This window comes from Monodelphis domestica, chromosome 8 (assembly GCF_027887165.1).
Source record: "Monodelphis domestica isolate mMonDom1 chromosome 8, mMonDom1.pri, whole genome shotgun sequence".
Lineage (NCBI taxonomy): Eukaryota > Metazoa > Chordata > Mammalia > Didelphimorphia > Didelphidae > Monodelphis > Monodelphis domestica.
In genome coordinates, this window is record NC_077234.1 from 101105794 (window position 1) to 101121624 (window position 15831).

A 15831-nucleotide genomic window follows, 5' to 3' on the forward strand; every position below is an offset into this window, starting at 1 on the left:
TTTCCATGTTTTTTTTTTGGGGGGTGGGGATTGTCCTGTTTGTCTTTTCTTGGTACAATAGTATTCCATTATAATCCTATATCACAACTTGTTCAGTTGTTCCCCCACTAATAGACATCCCTATAGTTTCCAATTTTTTGCCACCACAAAGAGTTGTTATAAATATTTTTGTCCAAATATGTCCTTTTCTCAGATCTTTGTTCTACTTTGAATACAGACCTATTTAATGGTATTATTGAATCAAAGGATATGTGCATAGTCTCACGATCCTTTGAACATGGGCTGAAATTGCTCTCTGGAATGAACATATCCATTCAAAGCTCTATCAACAGTGAATTAGTATCACAACTGTCCCACATCCCCTCCAAAATTTACCCTTTTTCTTTTTTCTGTTTAGCCAATCTGATAGGTAAGAGGAGGTACATTAAAACTGTTTTAATTTTTATTTCTCTAATTAATAGTGATTTGGAGCATTTCTTCATTTGAGATCTGCCTATTCATATACTTTGACCATCTGTCAATTTGGGAATGACTTGAATTTTTATAAATTTAACTCAGTTTTATATATATTTACGAAATTAGCCCCTTGTCAGAGACATTTGCCATAAAAAATTTTCCCCAGTTTTTTGTTTCCCTTTTAACTTAGTTACATTGGTTTTCTTTGTGCAAAATCTTTTAATATTATGTTGTCAAAGTTATCAAATTTACATATCATAATACTTTAAGGTATCTGGACAGTATACTTAAAATCAGAGGCAATAATACCTTGATGACAACAATATGTATAATCAATGCTATGTTTTTGTTTTTGATTTCCAGGAACAACATATAAGAGTTGAACTATAAGGAAAGCTGAGCACTACAGAAATGATGTTTTCAAATTGTGGTGCTGGAGAACATTTTTGAAAGTATTTTGGCCAGTAAGTAAATCAAATCAAACACTCAATTCTCAAACAAAATTAATTCATTGGAAAAAGAAAAAAAAAAAACTCTGACATTGAGAAAGACCAAAGACAAAAGGAAAAGGGGAAGACAGATGATGAGATGGACAGATAATGTCATGAAAGTAGAAAACATAAGCTTGAATATCTTAGGGAGATGATTGAGGATGGAAGGTCCTGACATGCTAATGTCCATCAGGTCACAAAGAATCAGATTGGAGTGAAGAACCACAACAAAAATTCCTGGCTCTTAGTCAGTATTCTATCCATTGCACCAATTAGCTAAGGAATTCTCAAGAGACTTGATACTAGCTAGTCTACAGTTGTAATTCTAAAATTATATTGCCATAAATCATGAGAAATAACCTTACCATCAGCAAACAGTTGACAAATTGCATTAATAGATATTGTTTGTCTGACCACATTATAGTTAATGGGGACATTCATTTTCACATGATTTCTCCAAACTTCTGAAGCAGAAGCTAAATGTTTCTTTGTTCAATGACCTCTCATTGCATTGCTCCTGAAGAACACAACAGAAATTTAGATTACTAGCTAAATCTGTGTCTTGGGTCTCAGTCTGCTTAAACACGTTAAAAGCTTATCTAACACTCCAAATTATAGCCTTTGAAGAATCTGAAAGTACAAAAACACAAAGGCAGCTATACTTAACTGATTTAAAAGAAAATCAACACAGCTGGAAATTCAACACAAGAAATACTCTTCATCATATACAGAATTGTTTGGAGTTTTCATTAATGTGCGTCTGAGGATCAGAGAAATCTCTCCCAGAAAAGGCAATGCACAGACACCAAAGGAAGATAGTACTGTATTAAAAAGTAAGAAGACTTTATTTTTAATTAGGGAGAATCAGTAATACTTTGGGCCTTGCCATACGTTGTAAGTAATAACTGAATACCATCCCCAAAGGCCAGACAGATGCAAAGATGTTCAATGTCTTCTCAAGAGGAGATTAGTAAAACATATGCCTCATATTATAAACATTTATGCTAAGGAAAATGACTAGATAAAATAACTCTTTGAGACATTAAAAGTTTCCTGAAAAATAGCCCCTAGTCTTCACACCACAGATCTAGTAGATCAAGGCTATGGTGCTAAACTGGTGTTATTAACTGTGACTTTACTCATACTGAAGTAACACAAGAAATGTTCAGAAGAAAACTGGGCTAATTTAATCTGACCAATTTCTGCTTTTGTTTTCTCTTTCTTTAAACTTCATGAAAGGATACATCAAAAAATTTTAACTAGGGAGGGGAGACAGGAGTTCAGTAGAGGTAGTGAGTCATGCTCAGCAAGGAGACACAAGAGGTAAAAAGAAAATGATAGCTATATCATTTTATAAATTCTTCAATATTGTTCATAAAAGATAGACAATGGTGACAGTGAGTGGGATAATTTTTTTCCCTTTTTTGGTCTAAAAAGTTTAAGAACTGAGTTTAACTAGAAGTGAAAGGAGAATTGTCCTTGGATATTCTTGAAACTATCTTGTCGAAAAATAGATGATATTCAGTTTCCAAGTTATATTTCTCTTAAAGCAGTTTAAGCAAATTATACTTCATTGGCTTAGCCAAGCTCAAATGTTAAAGTTTAACCTTTACATAAATATGAAAATTTTCTCCTGGAAAACAATAGCAGTAGGTTAGAGACGAGGCTTAAAAACAAGAATGCCATTTGGGATTCCAAGAAAAAGGTACTGAAAGTGGTTCATCACCAGGATTTCAAAGCCAAATCAATTCTCCTTTGCTCTAGATTTCAGGTGAGGCTCTCACAATTCTGAGAACTGAGACTTGCCTAGGTGAGTGGATGCAGATGGAGCTCCCTGAGCTCTTGAAGGATTAAGATTCCAAACCTTGTTTGGCCTGTTGAGAGTCATTATAACAGCTGTCATATTCCACCCAATTGTTTCAGTGCCATTCTCTTACCCACAATTATGAGCATTTTATAACTGCAAAGAAAATGAGCTGTAGGGGGACAAAAACTCTCTTACTGAGAAGTATTTCCATTTCCATGAATGCTCAGACATTTAGAGTGAGAAGGTTTTGTGCCTTTTGCAGAAAAAGTAGTGATCAGAACATAATCACTTTCTATTTGAAATGGGCCATAGAATGTTTAATTCAAGGGAAACCATATGAAGAGTCTATTAAGCAAGGATTTCCCCTCAGATTAGGTTTTGGGAAAGGATAGTTGTTCTTACTAGAAGTTGTATTATTTGGTACCTGAGAGATGGACGTGTAACCAAACATCAGGCTTGTTTGCCTGCCTTTACTGCAGTAACCCATGATCTTGAAAGGCTTCACCTCAGGGGCTTTGACAAATGGCAGGAATGTTAAAAATATTGTTTTATAGAATTCAGTACCCAATAATTTGTCAAGATGTTCAGAAGGAAATTTTTTTATTCCCCTTTTTGAAAGAAATCTTTTGCATGCATGATTCTTTTTCCATATTGTCTGTTCCCCAGCTCAATTAACATGTGAGCATCTTAATGCTGGAATAATTGATTTTGCCTTTTTCTGGGTTCTCAATTCCTAATTTTGGGCTTGGAATATAATAAATCTTATTACATGCTTGTTGATTGATTGAATTGAAATAATGGTTTTTAAAATGTAAATAAAAGTGAGAGAAGATCCAAAGTGATAAAACAAATGGAAAGGGACTTTATTTTTCTGAAGGACTTAAAGACCTTATAAAATTTAAGCATATGAGGTCATAACTGTCAGGTCCTATGATGATCTCCTGTCCCTGCTCTGGGATATAGAGAGATCGCAGAAGATCAGTTATCTAATGAAGATAAAAATGACTCCGCAGTCCCTTGAACAAATTAGGCTGAAAGACATTTCCATTTTAAAGTAATTTTTAAAGATATTTGTGAATGTGAATGATTCCCCCACGTTTATATCCAGATGACAAGATCTGCAATCAATATCATCAGCATCTCAAGTTCTGTTCCTGGTAGAAAAACATATCTTAAAAATATCCATGATTCCTATCTGTTCAATTTTGTATTTCTTTGACACATTGGCTCATAGTCATATATCTATAAAACAACCTTACACTAACTATTAACCCTCCATTAAATACTGGGGAAGATAAATAAGTTATGAAAACATTGGCCCTGCCCTCAAGGATATTGATATTAGAATATATACACTACACTACTAAGCAATTATATAAAATTAGCCATGATTGTTGCACACTGGCTCAAATGCCTTCAATAACTTCTTAATGCTTACAAGAAAATAACAAAATCTTCAGCTCAGCACTTCAGGCACTCTGTTTTTCTGACATCATTTTAAAGCATTATATTTCATATGATTTACATTCTATTTAAACTTTATAACCAGCTATTCTACGATCCCACCCTTCCCTAACCTCTCCCCATGTTTTTGTATTGTTCCTGTCCATATTCAAAACACATTCTTTCTATAACATCCATTGTAAAAATCCTGGAAGACCCAGATCAGATGCCATGTGCACAAATATATCTACCCATCTACCCATAACCAATAAAGCAGCCTATGTTTTTATTTGAATGGGGAAAGCTCAGAGGAGGAAATATTTCACACAATTCAGACCCATACATTTTATAATTTTATATATCTTATATGTTTTTTATATTTTATAATATTTTACCATTTTATAATCTTAAAGATTTGTACTCACTAAGACATTAGGTGACAATCCCACAGTCACACAAGCATAATAGTCAGAAGCAGGAAATGAACGCAGATTTTCCTGGAATGGAGGTAAGTTCTCTGCAGGGCACTGTTGCCTCAATCTGCATATCGATCATGATCCATAGTCCTCAAAATGAATCAAACACATGTGCAGTCATGGTGGCACAAAATAAAATATATTGATATAATAAGTTATACGTTGTCACACATGGACCAAGGCAGGAAAAAAACATTTTTACTAACTCTTTGATCTCTCTAGTCTATGAATTTAACCTCTTCCCGAGAGAGCAATCCATTGTGACTTTAACTACCACAATATCCCATCCACCAACTTTAAATGTTGGCTAGTCTGATTCCAAGCTACGACTTCTGCTTTGGACATACTTTGATTATCCTCCTACCTAATTTTCTATATCATCTCATTCTAGGACTATATCTTGAATTTGCCACTGAGATGAAAGTTTCTCCAAGTACCTTCCAAACTATTAGCCATACCTCTTCTGGTTCCTACCATTAATTAAGGGGTTAATAAATAAATAATTTATGAATTAATGATTAGTCAAGGATTTTTAACTTATGGCCTAGGAAAATATTTAAAATATATTTTTATATTTATTTCAATATAATTGATGTCTTTTGTAATCCTGTATATTTTATTTTATGCATTTAAATATTATTCTGAGAAGAGATCCACAAGCTTCATCAGCCTTCTAATAGGGCCCATAGTATTCTAAAATATTAAGGAACACTGGCCAAGAGGAAGCTGGCTACAGTGATGAAATTTCCCATTACTAAGAGAAGTTGGTATGTACCCAAGTAAGATTTAATAAATCTATTTTCTACAGTTTAGTTTAATTTTCATCTGTAAATAAATGTTCAGTTAATTTGTGTGTGAGAATGTTTAAACATGAGGAGATCTCCTAAGTCTGTGTTTCATGTCCCTCCAATTGTAGACTAAAGTTTTTAAGGAATAAAATCTAACATCAAATGCAAATGTTACTAAGTTATTTCACATCAGTAATAACACATATTAGAGCCAAATACCCTTTTCCTATTTTTAACTTCTGTGCCCTACTTTGTCAGGAAAAAAATTCTTAGAAGAGGAATCTTCATTGCATAAAACTAATTTATTATAAGTGGGAAATTATATATTGGCACCTAATTATATATACAAAATTTGATAGAGTTTTACGATAGCTAAAATTATAGCATGCCTTAATTATTCTTCAGTTCTGTATTCTGTCCATTAACATAATTATAAACTCTTTTTTTTGTCCCAGAACCATCTCCTTCTGGTTATTTGGGAAATTATCAAAATGTTTTTATTTCCTCAGCATAAACTATATATTTTCCCAGAGACCATTTGGACACAGGGAAGTCCAATGCTTCCTTCTAGTTCTATAATTTGTTTAACCTCTTCAATTAAAGCTTAATATTATTTTTATGCTTAGTTTTCTTTAAATTTTAACTCGTATGTCTACACTAGAATTAACTTTTCAGCAAATATTTCATTATTCTAATTGTTTTCCAATTTCTTCTGCTAGATACCCTCTTTCATTTCCCTTTCTTTATCATCTCATTGGTTCTATCTTTCTCTCATATCTATATATCTGGGTATCTGATTCCTAGCATCCATAACTCCCTTTGCTTGTTAACTAGATTCCTTCCTCTTCAATACTCAACATCAGTTCTTCAAAGCTTAGCTTGCATTAATTAACCTTATTCAAAGAGAGATAGTTTTAGAACATATGTAGTGAAAAACATTTATCTAATGAATTCAAAAGTATTCTGAAGTCTCTATAATTCATTTTAGATGTGTTACAGAAAACAAAATTATAAGCTAAAAGGATAACTAAACCATTAACCACTTTATATCCTTTAACCTCAGACTGAATAGACCAAGATTTCTGTATTACTCTCATATTATTTTACCAATTAAAATAGTTCTAGACTTTTCACAGGAAATGAAATGAACTAGTAATCTATTCTTAGATCTAGAGCTGGGAGGGTTGTCAGAGGCCATCTAGTATCAACCCATCATTCTGTATATATGGAAACTATATGCCAGATTGAGACTGTGCTTAAGTTCTCTGACTTCATCCCAGTGCTTTTTCCATTATAAGTTTCTATTGTTCCTCTCACCTCCCTTATTTCCTTCTTCTTCAGATATAAATGTTCATGGGAAAAGTCACTTCTACTGTTAGTCTTTAAATTTTAATATTCTACAAGAAAACCTTTGTTATTTAAATAAAACATTAGGATTTAAACTTATCTTCTAAGCACATTTAAAATATCTATGGTATAACTAGAGTGTAAAAAAGAATGAAGAGGATGATATTTATCTTTATTTCTATCAGATTTTGATTTCTTTTGCTGGGTCTGTATATTTTGAAACATTTGAACTCCACATGATATGGATATCATGTACATTTATTATGCTGGCATATATTAAATTTTATTAATTTTTAAATGGTTCAATGTTAGATTTGGGTGATTTTTAGTATCCACAGTGAAATTCAGTGTCAGTGATTACTTATTCACTGAATTTCAAAGGTATTTTGAGGTTTATATCTGTAGTTGTGTGACAGAGGCTTGCACATAAGAAAAATGCCAGGCTGAAGAGTGTGTGGAAATGATCACTTCACTGGGAGGGCCCCAGGAGGTGGGAATCTTGAGGAAAGGGGAAGATTTTGGCTGGGAGAGGAGTTGGTCTCTCAGTCTAGAGAAATGGAAGTGAGAAGGTAGAATAAGACTTTCTCCTGACGGTTACTCACTTTTTCCTGCTAGTGACTGGAAATCTTTCCCCCTAACATTTCCCAATTGAAAAGACTATTGAAGAGGAAACCTGAGAAAAACATTTTAAATCTCTGTCCAACTTTACTTCAGCTCCTGTTACCCTGAGTCTGAACTGTGGCCAAGGGGCCAAACCCAGGTTGAGTCAACCTGACTTTCTCTCAGGGGACTCAGGCTGCTAAAGCCTGAGTTTCCCTCAAACCTGAGGAGGGAGGAGAAGGGTTTTAGATAGCAACAGGGACCCCCTTTTCTCCACTTTCCTCTCCCATTCTTTCCCTGCTAGTTATTCTTTGTATTACCCTGATTGAGTTGACATTAAAATAGTTATCTGCTCCCCAAACTGTGAATCAGTTGTGAGTGAACAGATCAAGGGGAGACCCTTTGGTCTTGAGTAGTGGAGGGGGGACAAGAGGGACAAGAGCAAATTTGGGAGAGCAGCCTTAACTAAGTAGGGAAGGCAGAAGGGGGGAAAATCTTCAAACCCTCTCTCCTCTCTCTGAGCCAACCTTAAACATTACCTTTCTCCCCTAAACCCTACTTTGAGAAGGGAAGTCTCCACTCTTATCTCTCTCAATACTAAAAGACTGAACCCCTCAGTTACAACTAAACAACCTCTTGAATACAGTTGGGAGATTTCTCATCTGTCATTTCACAAAAGATAGTGAGGTTCTTTTGAATAATTCTAGCCACTAAATTATTTTTTTCTAGGTTTAATAAGGGCTTAGTTTTTATAGCATAATTTCTACTATTAGCTTAAATAATTTGAATTGTTCATTCAATCTGAACTTCTTAAAAATAACCTGCTATTGTTACCATCTTGGTCCATAATTGCCATAAAATCCATAAATTTCTACAAAAATGTGCATAATTCAGTTACTGATGTATTTCAATTTACTTATTCAATAATTATATTGCTAGTATGTTGCCTTTAGACTCCATGGAATTTTTAGCATATTTTTTTTTTTGCTCCGCAGCCAATATATTTTTATCATTAGTTTTTTAATAGATTTTATTTTTCATGTTTGATGCCAACTATGTATATTTTTGTATAAAGTATATAAGATTGTCATTGATCTGTATTCAGAGGGATCACTGAGGTTACCACATTTTGGAATTTGATATGTGAAGTCTTTTGTTAAAAATTAGATGAAATCAGGGTCGTATCTTAGATTATTTGTTATAATTCATGTTCCACTATAAAAATATCCTGTAATAAAGTTTTTTATTTGTTTAAAATCATTTTACTTTCTTTGCCTTGCTTTTAACCCTTTACCTTCTTTAATTTTTTACTTAAATAGGAAGGGTTTGAAGGGATTGAATCCTTGCATTTGAAGTACAAAGGTCTCAGTATAAATTATGCACCAAATCCTTATGAGAATAGTATGTGAATGACTTAGGGAAGAAGTGATTTTGTTATTATTTGATTTTATGTCATTTTTTGCATATATATATATTTGTGTGTGTTAATGCTAGACTAACAGGTGAATGCTAGATGTACAATATATACTTTTCAATCATTTGTATTTGTGTGTGTGTTCTGTGTCTTTAAAGAATGGATATAAAGTCAAGAAAATTCAAAGTCGCTATAGCTCTTAAAATGCAGACTTTAATTGTCTTTTTGTTTCTTTTTTAATTAGTTACATTAAAATACCCAGTTAACTCCCTACCTCCATCTCCCTACCCTATTAGAGAAGGCATTAATTGACAAAAAAGATATGTGTATATATAAAACTATATCTCACACATTTCTATTTATTGATTCTTTCTCCAGAGGTAGGCATACTCAAGTAATTCTTTGATCAATTTTTCAATTGCTATATATGATTTTCTCTTGGTTCTATTTATTTCACTCTCTATAATTTCATCTAGGTCTTTCCATAGTTTTTTTTTTAATTAACCTATTCATCACTTCTCATAATGCAATAGTATTCTATCACAATTACATGCCATAATTCATTAAGCCATATCCCATTAGATGAGCATCCCTTCAATATCTGATTCTTTGCCACCAAAAAGGGAACCTCATAAATATTTAGAACATATAGGTTCTCTTTCTTGTTCCCTGATCACTTTAGGGAATAAAACTAGTAATGGCATTAGGTCAAAAAGTAAACACAATTATATTGTTCATTGAAGACAATTCCAGGTTATTCTGAAATACAGTTGGATCAGTTCTCAGTTACACCAACTATTAGTGTTCACATTTTTCTACATTCCCCCTACATTTGTCATTTTGCTCTTTTATCACTTTAGCCAAGATTATAGGTATGAGATGATGCCTCAGAGTTCTCTAGTTTGTCTTTCTCCAATAAATATTGATTTAGAGCTTTTTTCACAGTTATATGTATGCATATATATGTGTGTGGACATATATATATTTATATATATATATATACATATATAACTTTGATTTCTTCATCCAAAAGCTCTCTGTTTCTATATTTTATCCATTTATTAATTGGTAAGTGACTTATATTCTATAATGTTTTCTGTTTGTTGTATGTATGTTCTATTCCATTGATCCATTTTTCTATTTCTTAGCCATTATCAGATCATTTTGTTTATTACTTTTCTATAATATAATTCAAAATCTGCCAATATAGTAAAAAAGACAATTGTTCTCAATTTAATTTATTCAGTGCCATGCCAATCAAACTTCCCCAAAATCATAAAGCTAGAAAAAAATAATAAAATTCATCTGAAAGAACAAAAGATCTAAAATATAAAAAGAATTGACAAAAAAAGAAGGAAGATGACTTAACTATACTGGATCTCAAAATATATTATAAAGTGGCAATCAAAATAATCTGGTAGTGACTAAGAAATAGATTGGAGAACCAATGGAATAGTCCAGGCACTGAATATATAATGGTAAATGACCATAGTACTCTAACATTTAACAGATCCAAATATCCATGCTTCTGTAAGACAAATTCACTATTTGACATATATATATATATATATATATATATATATATATATATACCAAAAAAGGGTAACCTCGAAAATAATGTCAGAAATTAGGTAAAGTAAAAGAGGGTTACACAATTTCAAAATAAAAGATGATATCTTAACAAATTAGGTGAGTGCAAAAATAGCTTATGTGTCATATCTGTGGATTTGAGAATTCAAGTCCAAATAAGGCATAGAAAACATTGAGATAGAACATAGATAACACTGACTCCATTTAATTTTTAAAATTTTCTTAACAAAGAAAAACAATTCAACCAAGATTACAGGGCAAACAACAAACTAGATAAAATCTTTATAGCAGCTCTTTCTGTCAAAGGCCCTGTTTCTCATAGAGAACAGAAGCAAATCTATAAGAATATAAAACATTTTCCAATTGACAAATAGTCAAAGAATATTCATATTATTAAAGACAGCTTTAATTTCTTCGAAAAATGCTTCAAATCACTATTGATTAGAGGAATACAAATTAAAACAACTCTGAGGTACTACCTCATACCCATGCGCCTGGGTAACATGACAAAAAAAAAAGAAAAATGATAAATGCTGGTGGAGATATGGAAAAATGTGGACACTAATACAATATTGGCAGAACTGTGAACTGATACAACCATCATAGAAAGCAATTTGGAACCATGCCTAAAGAACCACCTAACTGTGTACACCCTTTCACTCAACAATACCACTACTATGTCTATATTCCAATGAGATTAAAGATAGGGGAAAATAACCTACCTATACAAAATATTTATAGCAGCTCTTTTGTGGTAACAAAGAACTGGAAACTAAACAAGTTATGATATATGCTTTTTATATTTTCTTTAGCTTTCCTTTTTATTTTTATAAATTTTATTTTTTCAAATTATATTTGAATATAATTTCTTAATATTCATTTTTAGATATTTTGCAATTCATTTTCTCTGACTTTTTTTCCTAGTTCTTCCCATTCCTAAGAAGGCACATAATAAGATATTGATTGATAATAGTTAAGTCATTCATAGTTGATAATCATACATAATTGTTGTTATTGTGTTTTCCTAGTTCTGTTCAGTTCCCTTTGAAACATTTCATATGTCTTCCCAAGTTTTTTGTGATCATCTTGTTTGTCATTTATTATACCAAAACAAAAAGGGCTACTAGCAATATTTTATACAGTTGTTTCTTTTCCTCTATTTGTGTTTAGTTTAAATGAGTTATTTATACTATCTTTTCTTGCAGGACATTGTTGGTAGTATATAAAAATACTGATCATTTATGTGGATTTATTTTATATCCTGCTTCTTTGTTAAAATTAATGGTAGTTCAATTAATTTTAGATAAATCTTTCTATAAATAGATACACACACAATACACACATATATCTCATATCATCTGCAAAAAGAGATAATTTTATTACCTCTTTGCCCATTAGGGTACATTTAATTTCTTTTTCTTCTCTTATTGCTACTGCTAGCATTTCCAGTACATTATTAAATAATATCGGGGCCTTGGCTAATATTTTATTTAGAATTTAGCTTTCATTTTCATTAATAAATTTAGCCGGAGTTTTCTTCTCTTTTTTACTCATCCTTATTTAGGAATCAGCAATATATCTGTTTCATAAAAGAATTTGTTAGGATTCATTTTTTACCAATTGTTCTAAGTAATGTATTTAATATTGGAATTAGATGATCTTTAAATGTTTGATAAAATTTATTTGTAAATCCATCTGGTTCTGATGCTTTTTTCTTAGGAACTTCTTTTATAGTCTATTCAGTTTCTTTTTTCTAAAGCAGATTTACTTAAATATGCTATTTATTTCTCTGTTAGTCTATGCAATTTATACATGTGTAAGTAAATTATTAAATTATGTATGTAATTAAATTTATTGGTATATAACTGGGCAAAATAATTCAACATTTTTTCTAATTTTATTATGACATATTAATAACATATGATGAGAAATATCGATATATTCAATACATTCCATATAATTTTTTCCTCTGTTTTAGTGGTTACTTCCAACTACATTAAAAATGTCTAGCAGGAGGGATCATTTTTTTTGTCCTAATTTGTTCTTGTGGAACAGAATATGAAGATGCAACACCTGATCTGTTTACTGCCCCACCACCCTAGGCTCGCTATGTGACTTTTAGTTGCAATTGAATTATAATGCATGAAATTCTAACCCATAAGTGGAAGGTATCACAAGAATCCTATTTTACCAGAATTCCAGCATTCTCTTTAGACCTCACCTGTGCAGTTACTTTGACTTCATTCCATTATTTTTGCATTGCCCAATCCCCTTTATTCTGTAGAAAATATTTTCACTTTTGAGGGGGTAATCATTAATTTTTTATTTTTTTACCAATAATTTAGAAGGAGGTAAATAATACACTCGGAGGTATACTTTGATTTAAGATATTTACTTTTCAGAAAAAAGATTACAAACTTAAAATAAACTCTGTATCACAACTAAATAATAAGCCATATTTATTAATTCAGGGAAACTTAATCTAGTTACAAATTAAAATCCATTCCATGAATCAGGAATTTGCTCAATTCTTTAAATATTGGAAAGTATGGACAACTTTGGAAAGGGCTTTAGGAGGACAAATTTTTTGCTTGAAAATATTTATGGATAAATAGATGTGTAGATACAATTTTTAGCTTTACCATGCCTTCAAAAGTGATATTAAAAATCAATTATTTGTGAGATGTGTTTGAATTTTATAGGTTATTTGTATGTATACATATATATATACATTTGTGTTTTTGACAGAGAAATGGTGTCAGAGAAAGACATAGAGGAATTGAAAAAAGGGAGACAAATAGAGAAAGACAAAAAATGGAGATATGAGGGAGAAAGTGAGACACAGAGGGGAAATTTAGCCTGGCATTTAAGGTCATCAAACATCTGGCTTCCACCTAGCTTTCTGGTTTTATCTCCCATTACTCATCATCATCAACCTTCTGTTTCCACTAAGAAGGTCTATTCATCTTCCATATTTTTACCATTATGTCTATATTTGTATTCTTCATCCTACCTTTAATGTTCTGCTTCCTCCTCTCAACTTATCTAAAACTTCACCATTCTTAAAGATCCATGTCAGGCCTCATATTCCCCAGAACATCTTTCCTTAGTATTGGGCAGTAAACTCTCCATTCTAAGCAAATAATCCATACCATTGTTTTAAGCTTTTAGCCATATTCAGTTCTTATTGTTGTTTAACTAGTTCCAATATCTGACTTCAAAAGTTATTCCACATTATCTCCTTGAGTATAAGATTTTCCTTTATATCCATTACAATAGGTAAAATAACATCAGTGTCATTTATTGAGTAGATGATCAGTGAATTTTTTGTTACATGAATGATTGGGTAAAATTTCAAAAGAATGAACTGAAGTCAAGTAGTATGCAAATGAAGTTCTTTTCAAGATTTGATGAATCTCTAAAAATGACATCTGATTGAAAGACAGTTGCTGATTTTGGGGCTGTAACATATAACTGAAATAATACTGAACCCAAAATTAGGCAGGGAGAGGAAAATGAATAAAGAATAAGAAAAGGTCTTGATGTATAGGTCAATTCTAAATAAATTTGAGTAGATGTTTTGACTTCAATATTTTACATTGAAAAGAACAACAAAATAAAAGTTTAAAATGATGGCGAAACCTTCAAATTATAATATGATAGTTTAATAATTATCTAAATATATAAATAAATAAAACAATAAGTCATGATTAAAAATTTAAAATATTTAAAAAATCTAAGTCTAAAATAGACAGCTTCGCAATTACTATGAATAAAACAAAAATTGGGCTGAGCAAAGATGGAAAAGTAGAAGCAGGGAAGCTCAAAATTACTATGGCAATCTTCTCCAACTAATCTTAAAATAAGGCTACAAAATGAATACAGGGGAGAAAGAACCAACAAGAAGACAGAATAAAGAAACTTACATGCAGAGAACAACTTGAAAGATAGGTAGAAAGCATCTGGGGCACTGGGGTAGGAAGGGCACACAGTCAGCAAGAGGCTGCAGCATGGAGTAAGGAGAAAGTCAACAGCAAGCCCCCATTGCCCACCCCACATCTACTATTCCAGGTTCTGAAGCTAAGCCCAAACCAAAATCCAGATCCTGACATAGTGATTGAGACAACAATGAAACCCAAAGCATAATCCCTTAAAGTTACAAGCAAATATATGGTGAGGTCCAGAACTGGGGCAGTCTGTGCTGAGCAGCCTGATCTGTGTGAGCTGAGCATCCAGGAGTCCAAGCCCAGGCTTGTAGTAAGGATCTGAATCCCTAGTCTTGGGCAATCCATAGACCCAGAGCTAGGTCCCTGATCTCCACCAGGACCAGTCCCCAGGATACTGGCTTATGAAAACCTGGCTGGCCCTTACCAAACCTCAAAGTGAAGCCCCAGGGAATTACAGTCTTCTGTGCACTGTGTGCCTTACCTGATCAAGCCAAGAGTGAGACCAAAAGCCCATGCCCACACCTGAGGCTAGAATTTAAGCCATCAGCAATCTCAGAGGGTGATTGAATCAGTAGGAGGTGTCACTCTGTGCTCCCAACTCAGAGACCATCATAACACCTTGGAAGAATTTAAACTTGTAGAAACCCATAAATAAAGCTAAAGGGAGTATCAAGGACATACTGAAGAGTGTTCTATCTTCTCTGAAAACATAACCTACCTTTAAAATAAAAGTGAAAGTCAAAAGAAAGACTAGGAAAATGAGCATGCATTCAAAAAACTAAACAAAACAACTACCCATAGAAAATTTTTATGGAGATCAAGAGTAAGGCACAGATACAAAAGGTGACAGTGAAAGCAAAGTAAACACATTCAAAACTCTAAAAAATATAAATCAGACTCAATTCTGGAAGAGCTCTAAAAGAATTTCAAAAACCAATTAAGAGAGCCAGAGGAAAAATCTGGAAGAGAAATGAAAGCAATGTAAGAAGAAATAGGCCAAATAAAAATCGAACTAATCCACAGATCACCTCCATAAAGAAATCCCCAAATGGCAACTCCTAGGAATATAATAGTTAAATTCAAGATCCCCCAAGTTAGAAGAAAATACTGCTAGCAACCAGAAAGAAATAATTCAAATACCTGGTACTTTAGTCAAGAATGCACTGGACACAGTAGCTTCCACATTAAAGGATCAGAGGGCATGGAATATGATATTCTTGAAGGTGAAAGAAATAGATTTATAATGTAGAATTGCCTACCCATAAAACTAAGTGTATTCTTTCAAGGGAAAAAATTCAATAAATTTCAATAAAATAGAATATTTTCAAGAATTCCTGATTAAAAAACTAGACATAAAGACAAAAGTTGAAGTCCAAACACCAGAAATAAGAGAAGTCTAAAAATCTAAATAAGAAAGAGAAAACTTAAGGATCTCAACAAGATCAAACTGTATATATTATTATATTGAAAGG